The sequence below is a fragment of the Rhinoderma darwinii genome, unplaced genomic scaffold (assembly GCF_050947455.1).
Source record: "Rhinoderma darwinii isolate aRhiDar2 unplaced genomic scaffold, aRhiDar2.hap1 Scaffold_935, whole genome shotgun sequence".
NCBI lineage: Eukaryota > Metazoa > Chordata > Amphibia > Anura > Rhinodermatidae > Rhinoderma > Rhinoderma darwinii.
In genome coordinates this window covers 90,857-103,204 of record NW_027464509.1, presented here as the reverse complement: position 1 = coordinate 103,204, position 12,348 = coordinate 90,857, and the positions used below count along the sequence as shown (strand labels likewise).

At 47.6% G+C, this 12,348-nt stretch overlaps 8 non-coding genes across 8 annotated transcripts; all 8 read left to right on the top strand.

Moving 5' to 3' along the window:
• Nucleotides 1-1,203: 1,203 nt before the first annotated feature.
• On the top strand, nucleotides 1,204-1,394 carry LOC142733104 (U2 spliceosomal RNA). The gene has a single exon (XR_012879919.1). It is a non-coding gene; the product is annotated as a U2 spliceosomal RNA (small nuclear RNA).
• Nucleotides 1,395-2,682: 1,288 nt separating this feature from the next.
• On the top strand, nucleotides 2,683-2,873 carry LOC142733103 (U2 spliceosomal RNA). Its single transcript, XR_012879918.1, has one exon. It is a non-coding gene; the product is annotated as a U2 spliceosomal RNA (small nuclear RNA).
• A 1,280-nt stretch (nucleotides 2,874-4,153) lies between these two features.
• Nucleotides 4,154-4,344, top strand: LOC142733102 (U2 spliceosomal RNA). The gene has a single exon (XR_012879917.1). It is a non-coding gene; the product is annotated as a U2 spliceosomal RNA (small nuclear RNA).
• Nucleotides 4,345-5,636: 1,292 nt separating this feature from the next.
• Nucleotides 5,637-5,827, top strand: LOC142733100 (U2 spliceosomal RNA). Its single transcript, XR_012879916.1, has one exon. It is a non-coding gene; the product is annotated as a U2 spliceosomal RNA (small nuclear RNA).
• Nucleotides 5,828-7,139: 1,312 nt separating this feature from the next.
• Nucleotides 7,140-7,330, top strand: LOC142733099 (U2 spliceosomal RNA). Its single transcript, XR_012879915.1, has one exon. It is a non-coding gene; the product is annotated as a U2 spliceosomal RNA (small nuclear RNA).
• A 1,292-nt stretch (nucleotides 7,331-8,622) lies between these two features.
• Nucleotides 8,623-8,813, top strand: LOC142733097 (U2 spliceosomal RNA). The gene has a single exon (XR_012879913.1). It is a non-coding gene; the product is annotated as a U2 spliceosomal RNA (small nuclear RNA).
• Nucleotides 8,814-10,085: 1,272 nt separating this feature from the next.
• LOC142733096 (U2 spliceosomal RNA) lies at nucleotides 10,086-10,276 on the top strand. The gene has a single exon (XR_012879912.1). It is a non-coding gene; the product is annotated as a U2 spliceosomal RNA (small nuclear RNA).
• A 1,300-nt stretch (nucleotides 10,277-11,576) lies between these two features.
• On the top strand, nucleotides 11,577-11,767 carry LOC142733095 (U2 spliceosomal RNA). Its single transcript, XR_012879911.1, has one exon. It is a non-coding gene; the product is annotated as a U2 spliceosomal RNA (small nuclear RNA).
• The last annotated feature ends 581 nt before the right edge of the window (nucleotides 11,768-12,348 follow it).

Sequence of the window (12,348 nt, the reverse complement as noted above, 5' to 3'; positions counted from 1 at the left end):
AATCCCATTATTTCAACACCTGTTGGACAATGCATGAGTGATAATGAGCTCATTGATTAAATGCAATTAATGAATAGATTGCCACCTCTTGTTGTGTGTCGTCTGTGTTTCTGTGTTTCCGGCATTTCACATTGGAACACCTCATTCACCTTCCTTGTCTTCTCTCCGCCCTCCCTTTTAGGTAAGTTAAAGAGCTGCACCTGAGCCAGCCACTGATTGATTGATTGATTGATTGATTGATTGATTGATTGATTGATTGATTGATGCAGCACAACAGTCAAATAGTGGAGTGGAGTAGGGGAACAACAAACAGCCAATAAAGCAGCCCGCCCGCTCGCCTGCCCGCCACAATGGACCTACCTGTGTACACTAGATGGATGTGATGGAATGTACTGTCGTCCCTACATTTCAAGAAGAAGTAAGAATTGCAGTTGCAACAAAGCCTTGCTTGCCTACAAAGAGAGCAGCAATTTGGATTTGTTACTATGTTACCTAGAAGAATAACAAACTGTGCAAGGATGGAGGTTGTAGGAGCAAGGAGAAGTTGTCTGTAAAGTTGGTGGATGCCTATTTTCCATTTTGCAGTCCCTTGTCTCCCTCTTGTGGCCTCCTGGAGGCAACTAGCTGTGCAAAAAAAAGACAGCCTGGCGGCCGGCTGTTGCAGTGTTGCCCTCTCAGGCAACACTGAGTGACTGACTGAGCCTCACCGTCTTATATAAAGTTCAGACGGAACTTTGCACGTGTCATAGTGGAGCCCTCAGGATTCCAGAGCCAGCTTTCTGACATCATAATGGGGCCTCAGAGATAAAAGCCTGGGCCCAGGCAGTGTTGGTCAGTGCTGCTCAGCAGGCAGCACTGGACTGGACTGGATTACAGCTGATACAAGGTGTGAAGGAACAAGGGGTGGCTGTGGGCATGCACTTGCTGCCGCTGCCAGTGTTTATCTGCATGGCAGCAGGGCATTTGGGCGTTGCCAGGAAGGCGTTTTTATGTAGATTCCTCCTCTTTCAGCACTGCATTGTGGTGCAAGCAAAAGAAGCAAATCCTGTCTGGCTTCCTCTCCGGCCTTTATTCACCTCCCGTGTAGCTGTGAGTGTGTGAGCCTGCAGGGCCCCATGGAATTGCCTAGAAGTAGGCTGAATCGCTGCAAGGGCTGAACAGCAGTATCGGGCAGGCTCGGGCAACGCGCGGCCCGTTCGGGTTATCGCTTCTCGGCCTTTTGGCTAAGATCAAGTGTAGTATCTGTTCTTATCAGTTTAATATCTGATACGTCCCCTATCTGGGGACCATATATTAAATGGATTTTTAGAACAGGGAGATGGAAATAGAGCTTGCTCTGTCCACTCCACGCATTGACCTGGTATTGCAGTATTTCCAGGACCGGTGCACCCTTTCCTTATGTGTTGACTAAAAGCAGATTCCAAAAGTGTTTTTTGTCTTTGCTATTGTTTCTGTCTTTCTGAAGGGATCTCCCCTTTTAATCCCATTATTTCAACACCTGTTGGACAATGCATGAGTGATAATGAGCTCATTGATTAAATGCAATTAATGAATAGATTGCCACCTCTTGTTGTGTGTCGTCTGTGTTTCTGTGTTTCCGGCATTTCACATTGGAACACCTCATTCACCTTCCTTGTCTTCTCTCCGCCCTCCCTTTTAGGTAAGTTAAAGAGCTGCACCTGAGCCAGCCACTGATTGATTGCTTGATTGATTGATTGATTGATTGATTGATTGATTGATTGATGCAGCACAACAGTCAAATAGTGGAGTGGAGTAGGGGAACAGCAAACAGCCAATAAAGCAGCCCGCCCACTCGCCTGCCCGCCACAATGGACCTACCTGTGTACACTAGATGGATGTGATGGAATGTACTGTCGTCCCTACATTTCAAGAAGAAGTAAGAATTGCAGTTGCAACAAAGCCTTGCTTGCCTACAAAGAGAGCAGCAATTTGGATTTGTTACTATGTTACCTAGAAGAATAACAAACTGTGCAAGGATGGAGGTTGTAGGAGCAAGGAGAAGTTGTCTGTAAAGTTGGTGGATGCCTATTTTCCATTTTGCAGTCCCTTGTCTCCCTCTTGTGGCCTCCTGGAGGCAACTAGCTGTGCAAAAAAAAGACAGCCTGGCGGCCGGCTGTTGCAGTGTTGCCCTCTCAGGCAACACTGAGTGACTGACTGAGCCTCACCGTCTTATATAAAGTTCAGACGGAACTTTGCACGTGTCATAGTGGAGCCCTCAGGATTCCAGAGCCAGCTTTCTGACATCATAATGGGGCCTCAGAGATAAAAGCCTGGGCCCAGGCAGTGTTGGTCAGTGCTGCTCAGCAGGCAGCACTGGACTGGACTGGATTACAGCTGATACAAGGTGTGAAGGAACAAGGGGTGGCTGTGGGCATGCACTTGCTGCCGCTGCCAGTGTTTATCTGCATGGCAGCAGGGCATTTGGGCGTTGCCAGGAAGGCGTTTTTATGTAGATTCCTCCTCTTTCAGCACTGCATTGTGGTGCAAGCAAAAGAAGCAAATCCTGTCTGGCTTCCTCTCCGGCCTTTATTCACCTCCCGTGTAGCTGTGAGTGTGTGAGCCTGCAGGGCCCCATGGAATTGCCTAGAAGTAGGCTGAATCGCTGCAAGGGCTGAACAGCAGTATCGGGCAGGCTCGGGCAACGCGCGGCCCGTTCGGGTTATCGCTTCTCGGCCTTTTGGCTAAGATCAAGTGTAGTATCTGTTCTTATCAGTTTAATATCTGATACGTCCCCTATCTGGGGACCATATATTAAATGGATTTTTAGAACAGGGAGATGGAAATAGAGCTTGCTCTGTCCACTCCACGCATTGACCTGGTATTGCAGTATTTCCAGGACCGGTGCACCCTTTCCTTATGTGTTGACTAAAAGCAGATTCCAAAAGTGTTTTTTGTCTTTGCTATTGTTTCTGTCTTTCTGAAGGGATCTCCCCTTTTAATCCCATTATTTCAACACCTGTTGGACAATGCATGAGTGATAATGAGCTCATTGATTAAATGCAATTAATGAATAGATTGCCACCTCTTGTTGTGTGTCGTCTGTGTTTCTGTGTTTCCGGCATTTCACATTGGAACACCTCATTCACCTTCCTTGTCTTCTCTCCGCCCTCCCTTTTAGGTAAGTTAAAGAGCTGCACCTGAGCCAGCCACTGATTGATTGATTGATTGATTGATTGATTGATTGATTGATTGATGCAGCACAACAGTCAAATAGTGGAGTGGAGTAGGGGAACAGCAAACAGCCAATAAAGCAGCCCGCCCGCTCGCCTGCCCGCCACAATGGACCTACCTGTGTACACTAGATGGATGTGATGGAATGTACTGTCGTCCCTACATTTCAAGAAGAAGTAAGAATTGCAGTTGCAACAAAGCCTTGCTTGCCTACAAAGAGAGCAGCAATTTGGATTTGTTACTATGTTACCTAGAAGAATAACAAACTGTGCAAGGATGGAGGTTGTAGGAGCAAGGAGAAGTTGTCTGTAAAGTTGGTGGATGCCTATTTTCCATTTTGCAGTCCCTTGTCTCCCTCTTGTGGCCTCCTGGAGGCAACTAGCTGTGCAAAAAAAAGACAGCCTGGCGGCCGGCTGTTGCAGTGTTGCCCTCTCAGGCAACACTGAGTGACTGACTGAGCCTCACCGTCTTATATAAAGTTCAGACGGAACTTTGCACGTGTCATAGTGGAGCCCTCAGGATTCCAGAGCCAGCTTTCTGACATCATAATGGGGCCTCAGAGATAAAAGCCTGGGCCCAGGCAGTGTTGGTCAGTGCTGCTCAGCAGGCAGCACTGGACTGGACTGGATTACAGCTGATACAAGGTGTGAAGGAACAAGGGGTGGCTGTGGGCATGCACTTGCTGCCGCTGCCAGTGTTTATCTGCATGGCAGCAGGGCATTTGGGCGTTGCCAGGAAGGCGTTTTTATGTAGATTCCTCCTCTTTCAGCACTGCATTGTGGTGCAAGCAAAAGAAGCAAATCCTGTCTGGCTTCCTCTCCGGCCTTTATTCACCTCCCGTGTAGCTGTGAGTGTGTGAGCCTGCAGGGCCCCATGGAATTGCCTAGAAGTAGGCTGAATCGCTGCAAGGGCTGAACAGCAGTATCGGGCAGGCTCGGGCAACGCGCGGCCCGTTCGGGTTATCGCTTCTCGGCCTTTTGGCTAAGATCAAGTGTAGTATCTGTTCTTATCAGTTTAATATCTGATACGTCCCCTATCTGGGGACCATATATTAAATGGATTTTTAGAACAGGGAGATGGAAATAGAGCTTGCTCTGTCCACTCCACGCATTGACCTGGTATTGCAGTATTTCCAGGACCGGTGCACCCTTTCCTTATGTGTTGACTAAAAGCAGATTCCAAAAGTGTTTTTTGTCTTTGCTATTGTTTCTGTCTTTCTGAAGGGATCTCCCCTTTTAATCCCATTATTTCAACACCTGTTGGACAATGCATGAGTGATAATGAGCTCATTGATTAAATGCAATTAATGAATAGATTGCCACCTCTTGTTGTGTGTCGTCTGTGTTTCTGTGTTTCCGGCATTTCACATTGGAACACCTCATTCACCTTCCTTGTCTTCTCTCCGCCCTCCCTTTTAGGTAAGTTAAAGAGCTGCACCTGAGCCAGCCACTGATTGATTGATTGATTGATTGATTGATTGATTGATTGATTGATTGATTGATTGATGCAGCACAACAGTCAAATAGTGGAGTGGAGTAGGGGAACAACAAACAGCCAATAAAGCAGCCCGCCCGCTCGCCTGCCCGCCACAATGGACCTACCTGTGTACACTAGATGGATGTGATGGAATGTACTGTCGTCCCTACATTTCAAGAAGAAGTAAGAATTGCAGTTGCAACAAAGCCTTGCTTGCCTACAAAGAGAGCAGCAATTTGGATTTGTTACTATGTTACCTAGAAGAATAACAAACTGTGCAAGGATGGAGGTTGTAGGAGCAAGGAGAAGTTGTCTGTAAAGTTGGTGGATGCCTATTTTCCATTTTGCAGTCCCTTGTCTCCCTCTTGTGGCCTCCTGGAGGCAACTAGCTGTGCAAAAAAAAGACAGCCTGGCGGCCGGCTGTTGCAGTGTTGCCCTCTCAGGCAACACTGAGTGACTGACTGAGCCTCACCGTCTTATATAAAGTTCAGACGGAACTTTGCACGTGTCATAGTGGAGCCCTCAGGATTCCAGAGCCAGCTTTCTGACATCATAATGGGGCCTCAGAGATAAAAGCCTGGGCCCAGGCAGTGTTGGTCAGTGCTGCTCAGCAGGCAGCACTGGACTGGACTGGATTACAGCTGATACAAGGTGTGAAGGAACAAGGGGTGGCTGTGGGCATGCACTTGCTGCCGCTGCCAGTGTTTATCTGCATGGCAGCAGGGCATTTGGGCGTTGCCAGGAAGGCGTTTTTATGTAGATTCCTCCTCTTTCAGCACTGCATTGTGGTGCAAGCAAAAGAAGCAAATCCTGTCTGGCTTCCTCTCCGGCCTTTATTCACCTCCCGTGTAGCTGTGAGTGTGTGAGCCTGCAGGGCCCCATGGAATTGCCTAGAAGTAGGCTGAATCGCTGCAAGGGCTGAACAGCAGTATCGGGCAGGCTCGGGCAACGCGCGGCCCGTTCGGGTTATCGCTTCTCGGCCTTTTGGCTAAGATCAAGTGTAGTATCTGTTCTTATCAGTTTAATATCTGATACGTCCCCTATCTGGGGACCATATATTAAATGGATTTTTAGAACAGGGAGATGGAAATAGAGCTTGCTCTGTCCACTCCACGCATTGACCTGGTATTGCAGTATTTCCAGGACCGGTGCACCCTTTCCTTATGTGTTGACTAAAAGCAGATTCCAAAAGTGTTTTTTGTCTTTGCTATTGTTTCTGTCTTTCTGAAGGGATCTCCCCTTTTAATCCCATTATTTCAACACCTGTTGGACAATGCATGAGTGATAATGAGCTCATTGATTAAATGCAATTAATGAATAGATTGCCACCTCTTGTTGTGTGTCGTCTGTGTTTCTGTGTTTCCGGCATTTCACATTGGAACACCTCATTCACCTTCCTTGTCTTCTCTCCGCCCTCCCTTTTAGGTAAGTTAAAGAGCTGCACCTGAGCCAGCCACTGATTGATTGCTTGATTGATTGATTGATTGATTGATTGATTGATTGATTGATTGATTGATTGATTGATTGATTGATGCAGCACAACAGTCAAATAGTGGAGTGGAGTAGGGGAACAGCAAACAGCCAATAAAGCAGCCCGCCCGCTCGCCTGCCCGCCACAATGGACCTACCTGTGTACACTAGATGGATGTGATGGAATGTACTGTCGTCCCTACATTTCAAGAAGAAGTAAGAATTGCAGTTGCAACAAAGCCTTGCTTGCCTACAAAGAGAGCAGCAATTTGGATTTGTTACTATGTTACCTAGAAGAATAACAAACTGTGCAAGGATGGAGGTTGTAGGAGCAAGGAGAAGTTGTCTGTAAAGTTGGTGGATGCCTATTTTCCATTTTGCAGTCCCTTGTCTCCCTCTTGTGGCCTCCTGGAGGCAACTAGCTGTGCAAAAAAAAGACAGCCTGGCGGCCGGCTGTTGCAGTGTTGCCCTCTCAGGCAACACTGAGTGACTGACTGAGCCTCACCGTCTTATATAAAGTTCAGACGGAACTTTGCACGTGTCATAGTGGAGCCCTCAGGATTCCAGAGCCAGCTTTCTGACATCATAATGGGGCCTCAGAGATAAAAGCCTGGGCCCAGGCAGTGTTGGTCAGTGCTGCTCAGCAGGCAGCACTGGACTGGACTGGATTACAGCTGATACAAGGTGTGAAGGAACAAGGGGTGGCTGTGGGCATGCACTTGCTGCCGCTGCCAGTGTTTATCTGCATGGCAGCAGGGCATTTGGGCGTTGCCAGGAAGGCGTTTTTATGTAGATTCCTCCTCTTTCAGCACTGCATTGTGGTGCAAGCAAAAGAAGCAAATCCTGTCTGGCTTCCTCTCCGGCCTTTATTCACCTCCCGTGTAGCTGTGAGTGTGTGAGCCTGCAGGGCCCCATGGAATTGCCTAGAAGTAGGCTGAATCGCTGCAAGGGCTGAACAGCAGTATCGGGCAGGCTCGGGCAACGCGCGGCCCGTTCGGGTTATCGCTTCTCGGCCTTTTGGCTAAGATCAAGTGTAGTATCTGTTCTTATCAGTTTAATATCTGATACGTCCCCTATCTGGGGACCATATATTAAATGGATTTTTAGAACAGGGAGATGGAAATAGAGCTTGCTCTGTCCACTCCACGCATTGACCTGGTATTGCAGTATTTCCAGGACCGGTGCACCCTTTCCTTATGTGTTGACTAAAAGCAGATTCCAAAAGTGTTTTTTGTCTTTGCTATTGTTTCTGTCTTTCTGAAGGGATCTCCCCTTTTAATCCCATTATTTCAACACCTGTTGGACAATGCATGAGTGATAATGAGCTCATTGATTAAATGCAATTAATGAATAGATTGCCACCTCTTGTTGTGTGTCGTCTGTGTTTCTGTGTTTCCGGCATTTCACATTGGAACACCTCATTCACCTTCCTTGTCTTCTCTCCGCCCTCCCTTTTAGGTAAGTTAAAGAGCTGCACCTGAGCCAGCCACTGATTGATTGATTGATTGATTGATTGATTGATTGATTGATTGATTGATTGATTGATGCAGCACAACAGTCAAATAGTGGAGTGGAGTAGGGGAACAGCAAACAGCCAATAAAGCAGCCCGCCCGCTCGCCTGCCCGCCACAATGGACCTACCTGTGTACACTAGATGGATGTGATGGAATGTACTGTCGTCCCTACATTTCAAGAAGAAGTAAGAATTGCAGTTGCAACAAAGCCTTGCTTGCCTACAAAGAGAGCAGCAATTTGGATTTGTTACTATGTTACCTAGAAGAATAACAAACTGTGCAAGGATGGAGGTTGTAGGAGCAAGGAGAAGTTGTCTGTAAAGTTGGTGGATGCCTATTTTCCATTTTGCAGTCCCTTGTCTCCCTCCTGTGGCCTCCTGGAGGCAACTAGCTGTGCAAAAAAAAGACAGCCTGGCGGCCGGCTGTTGCAGTGTTGCCCTCTCAGGCAACACTGAGTGACTGACTGAGCCTCACCGTCTTATATAAAGTTCAGACGGAACTTTGCACGTGTCATAGTGGAGCCCTCAGGATTCCAGAGCCAGCTTTCTGACATCATAATGGGGCCTCAGAGATAAAAGCCTGGGCCCAGGCAGTGTTGGTCAGTGCTGCTCAGCAGGCAGCACTGGACTGGACTGGATTACAGCTGATACAAGGTGTGAAGGAACAAGGGGTGGCTGTGGGCATGCACTTGCTGCCGCTGCCAGTGTTTATCTGCATGGCAGCAGGGCATTTGGGCGTTGCCAGGAAGGCGTTTTTATGTAGATTCCTCCTCTTTCAGCACTGCATTGTGGTGCAAGCAAAAGAAGCAAATCCTGTCTGGCTTCCTCTCCGGCCTTTATTCACCTCCCGTGTAGCTGTGAGTGTGTGAGCCTGCAGGGCCCCATGGAATTGCCTAGAAGTAGGCTGAATCGCTGCAAGGGCTGAACAGCAGTATCGGGCAGGCTCGGGCAACGCGCGGCCCGTTCGGGTTATCGCTTCTCGGCCTTTTGGCTAAGATCAAGTGTAGTATCTGTTCTTATCAGTTTAATATCTGATACGTCCCCTATCTGGGGACCATATATTAAATGGATTTTTAGAACAGGGAGATGGAAATAGAGCTTGCTCTGTCCACTCCACGCATTGACCTGGTATTGCAGTATTTCCAGGACCGGTGCACCCTTTCCTTATGTGTTGACTAAAAGCAGATTCCAAAAGTGTTTTTTGTCTTTGCTATTGTTTCTGTCTTTCTGAAGGGATCTCCCCTTTTAATCCCATTATTTCAACACCTGTTGGACAATGCATGAGTGATAATGAGCTCATTGATTAAATGCAATTAATGAATAGATTGCCACCTCTTGTTGTGTGTCGTCTGTGTTTCTGTGTTTCCGGCATTTCACATTGGAACACCTCATTCACCTTCCTTGTCTTCTCTCCGCCCTCCCTTTTAGGTAAGTTAAAGAGCTGCACCTGAGCCAGCCACTGATTGATTGATTGATTGATTGATTGATTGATTGATGCAGCACAACAGTCAAATAGTGGAGTGGAGTAGGGGAACAGCAAACAGCCAATAAAGCAGCCCGCCCGCTCGCCTGCCCGCCACAATGGACCTACCTGTGTACACTAGATGGATGTGATGGAATGTACTGTCGTCCCTACATTTCAAGAAGAAGTAAGAATTGCAGTTGCAACAAAGCCTTGCTTGCCTACAAAGAGAGCAGCAATTTGGATTTGTTACTATGTTACCTAGAAGAATAACAAACTGTGCAAGGATGGAGGTTGTAGGAGCAAGGAGAAGTTGTCTGTAAAGTTGGTGGATGCCTATTTTCCATTTTGCAGTCCCTTGTCTCCCTCTTGTGGCCTCCTGGAGGCAACTAGCTGTGCAAAAAAAAGACAGCCTGGCGGCCGGCTGTTGCAGTGTTGCCCTCTCAGGCAACACTGAGTGACTGACTGAGCCTCACCGTCTTATATAAAGTTCAGACGGAACTTTGCACGTGTCATAGTGGAGCCCTCAGGATTCCAGAGCCAGCTTTCTGACATCATAATGGGGCCTCAGAGATAAAAGCCTGGGCCCAGGCAGTGTTGGTCAGTGCTGCTCAGCAGGCAGCACTGGACTGGACTGGATTACAGCTGATACAAGGTGTGAAGGAACAAGGGGTGGCTGTGGGCATGCACTTGCTGCCGCTGCCAGTGTTTATCTGCATGGCAGCAGGGCATTTGGGCGTTGCCAGGAAGGCATTTTTATGTAGATTCCTCCTCTTTCAGCACTGCATTGTGGTGCAAGCAAAAGAAGCAAATCCTGTCTGGCTTCCTCTCCGGCCTTTATTCACCTCCCGTGTAGCTGTGAGTGTGTGAGCCTGCAGGGCCCCATGGAATTGCCTAGAAGTAGGCTGAATCGCTGCAAGGGCTGAACAGCAGTATCGGGCAGGCTCGGGCAACGCGCGGCCCGTTCGGGTTATCGCTTCTCGGCCTTTTGGCTAAGATCAAGTGTAGTATCTGTTCTTATCAGTTTAATATCTGATACGTCCCCTATCTGGGGACCATATATTAAATGGATTTTTAGAACAGGGAGATGGAAATAGAGCTTGCTCTGTCCACTCCACGCATTGACCTGGTATTGCAGTATTTCCAGGACCGGTGCACCCTTTCCTTATGTGTTGACTAAAAGCAGATTCCAAAAGTGTTTTTTGTCTTTGCTATTGTTTCTGTCTTTCTGAAGGGATCTCCCCTTTTAATCCCATTATTTCAACACCTGTTGGACAATGCATGAGTGATAATGAGCTCATTGATTAAATGCAATTAATGAATAGATTGCCACCTCTTGTTGTGTGTCGTCTGTGTTTCTGTGTTTCCGGCATTTCACATTGGAACACCTCATTCACCTTCCTTGTCTTCTCTCCGCCCTCCCTTTTAGGTAAGTTAAAGAGCTGCACCTGAGCCAGCCACTGATTGATTGATTGATTGATTGATTGATTGATTGATTGATTGATTGATTGATTGATTGATTGATGCAGCACAACAGTCAAATAGTGGAGTGGAGTAGGGGAACAGCAAACAGCCAATAAAGCAGCCCGCCCGCTCGCCTGCCCGCCACAATGGACCTACCTGTGTACACTAGATGGATGTGATGGAATGTACTGTCGTCCCTACATTTCAAGAAGAAGTAAGAATTGCAGTTGCAACAAAGCCTTGCTTGCCTACAAAGAGAGCAGCAATTTGGATTTGTTACTATGTTACCTAGAAGAATAACAAACTGTGCAAGGATGGAGGTTGTAGGAGCAAGGAGAAGTTGTCTGTAAAGTTGGTGGATGCCTATTTTCCATTTTGCAGTCCCTTGTCTCCCTCTTGTGGCCTCCTGGAGGCAACTAGCTGTGCAAAAAAAAGACAGCCTGGCGGCCGGCTGTTGCAGTGTTGCCCTCTCAGGCAACACTGAGTGACTGACTGAGCCTCACCGTCTTATATAAAGTTCAGACGGAACTTTGCACGTGTCATAGTGGAGCCCTCAGGATTCCAGAGCCAGCTTTCTGACATCATAATGGGGCCTCAGAGATAAAAGCCTGGGCCCAGGCAGTGTTGGTCAGTGCTGCTCAGCAGGCAGCACTGGACTGGACTGGATTACAGCTGATACAAGGTGTGAAGGAACAAGGGGTGGCTGTGGGCATGCACTTGCTGCCGCTGCCAGTGTTTATCTGCATGGCAGCAGGGCATTTGGGCGTTGCCAGGAAGGCGTTTTTATGTAGATTCCTCCTCTTTCAGCACTGCATTGTGGTGCATGCAAAAGAAGCAAATCCTGTCTGGCTTCCTCTCCGGCCTTTATTCACCTCCCGTGTAGCTGTGAGTGTGTGAGCCTGCAGGGCCCCATGGAATTGCCTAGAAGTAGGCTGAATCGCTGCAAGGGCTGAACAGCAGTATCGGGCAGGCTCGGGCAACGCGCGGCCCGTTCGGGTTATCGCTTCTCGGCCTTTTGGCTAAGATCAAGTGTAGTATCTGTTCTTATCAGTTTAATATCTGATACGTCCCCTATCTGGGGACCATATATTAAATGGATTTTTAGAACAGGGAGATGGAAATAGAGCTTGCTCTGTCCACTCCACGCATTGACCTGGTATTGCAGTATTTCCAGGACCGGTGCACCCTTTCCTTATGTGTTGACTAAAAGCAGATTCCAAAAGTGTTTTTTTGTCTTTGCTATTGTTTCTGTCTTTCTGAAGGGATCTCCCCTTTTAATCCCATTATTTCAACACCTGTTGGACAATGCATGAGTGATAATGAGCTCATTGATTAAATGCAATTAATGAATAGATTGCCACCTCTTGTTGTGTGTCGTCTGTGTTTCTGTGTTTCCGGCATTTCACATTGGAACACCTCATTCACCTTCCTTGTCTTCTCTCCGCCCTCCCTTTTAGGTAAGTTAAAGAGCTGCACCTGAGCCAGCCACTGATTGATTGATTGATTGATTGATTGATTGATTGATTGATTGATTGATGCAGCACAACAGTCAAATAGTGGAGTGGAGTAGGGGAACAGCAAACAGCCAATAAAGCAGCCCGCCCGCTCGCCTGCCCGCCACAATGGACCTACCTGTGTACACTAGATGGATGTGATGGAATGTACTGTCGTCCCTACATTTCAAGAAGAAGTAAGAATTGCAGTTGCAACAAAGCCTTGCTTGCCTACAAAGAGAGCAGCAATTTGGATTTGTTACTATGTTACCTAGAAG